Here is a 1974-nt window from a genome sequence, read left to right on the forward strand (position 1 = left end):
AACTTCAGATTTCCAGGTATTTATATATAAATATCACTAAAATGTGGAACTTCAAATATTCATAATGCTGCTGTGACCAAACAAGTGGGGGGAAAATTACGTACAGTATATGTGTATCTACAGGGCTGATAAATAAACAGAGAGAGAATAAAGAAGAGGAAGAAAATAGCTCTCTAATATTTTGTTTTTGAAGTGTGCAACTAATGCGCAAAATTATGAATAAAACATTCACATTCAAATTCAGCATTTTATTGCCACATCATGCGGTGTGACACTTGCTGGAATAATTATAACAAAATACATAATGTTCAAAACAAAAAACAAGTATCTCAGCAATGCAAAACACGAAGCGGGACAGTAACACAGAGGGTGCAGACGGTCACGTTTCTGCTCCGATACACATGGAGCAGCCACACACTTCTTTTCACCAGGAGAAAGCAGCAGCAGCAGAGATCCCACCTCCTTCTGACAAACCAGCAACAACTGCTAGAGCAGAGACTAAGCCGTGAGTTCTGTTTCTTCTGTGGGTCAACTCTTCTCATTCAGGTCCCATACACTGTGTGTCGTGGATCAACTTCACAAAAGTCGTAAACTGTCGTTCAGCAGGTGCTTCATCTGAAATACAACCAAGGAGGTGTGCCATGTTTTCAATGCAGCCAAATAAACCTTCTCACTGTGGCTGCTCCTTGTGCCATGATTCCCTGTAATATTCACAAATGATCCACTTGTGTAAAATGCCGGAAATGACCATCACCTTGTTTTTCAGACACATTTTTTGATGAATAATTGTGGTCAGCTCTAACCTCCCTGACAAACATCGTGTTTCCTGTGACTGCTTCACAATAAACAATCCCATGTTTCGCCAGTCGCAGGCTTTTTAAGTGAAACACCAGCAGCTGTAAATGACTTGCATTAGCAGTAACTTAGTATTGCTCTGTGAGGCTGATATCAGTGAGATAGAATTACAAACAGCAATGCTTGATGACATGCAGCATCTGCACTGTGAATCCCTTGTGCATATGTAGGAATTAGTGGAATCCAACTTGATTCTATCACTAAGAATGGAAACTACTGTATAGAGAGGTAACAACAGAATGTTAATACACTTTCCTCTCTTCTCTATGCAGATGATGTGGTTCTGTTCGCCTCATCAGATCGTGACCTTCAACATGCACTGAGTGGTTTGCAGCAGAGTGAAGCGACTGGCTATCTCAGGGTCTTGTTAATGAGTGAGGGTAGCAATGAAGCAGGCATTGTACCAGTGGTGTGGTGAAGAGGAAGCTGAGCTGGAAGGTAAAGCTTTCGAATCCACTCTCGGTAATGACGAGATGGAAGAACAAGATCACAGGTACAAGCGGCTGTAATGAGTTTCCTCCATAAGGTGTCTGGGCTCAGCCTTACAGATAGGGTGAGGAGCTCTGACATCCAGAGAGAGCTGCTGCGTTGAAAGGAGCCAGTTGGGGTGGTTCGGGCATCAGGTCAGGATGCCTCCAGGACGCTTTCCTTTTGGAGGTATTCAGGGCACATCTATGTAGGACACTTCGGGGTGGACCCAAAACTGGAGAGGTGCATTTCTCACCTGGCCTGGGAATACTTCGGGATTATGGAATACATTGCTGGGGAGAGGAACATCTGGACTACTTTGCTTGACCTGCTGCCACCCTAACCCTGGATAAGCAGCTATAGATATATACATAAATAATATCATAAACCTGGGTTTGATTTTGTGAAAAACATACAGTAAGGATGATCACATTAAGCATGTTTTCATATCATTCATTTCATGACTTTTTTTTAATTACTATACTCAGAGAATCAGTAGACTGCTGCCTGATACACTAAGTACATAGACTCAGATCATCTTGTGAATTATGCTGCATTACAAGTGACAGTAGTGCTACTAGTAGTAACAGTCACACTCACAGCAGTGTGCCACTAGAATAAACAGCCTGTACAAAAACAGTTACTGAGAGG

Source organism: Seriola lalandi, unplaced genomic scaffold (genome assembly GCF_002814215.2).
Source record: "Seriola lalandi dorsalis isolate HSWRI2012SDOR001 ecotype SW California unplaced genomic scaffold, Sedor1 jcf7180002055008, whole genome shotgun sequence".
NCBI lineage: Eukaryota > Metazoa > Chordata > Actinopteri > Carangiformes > Carangidae > Seriola > Seriola lalandi.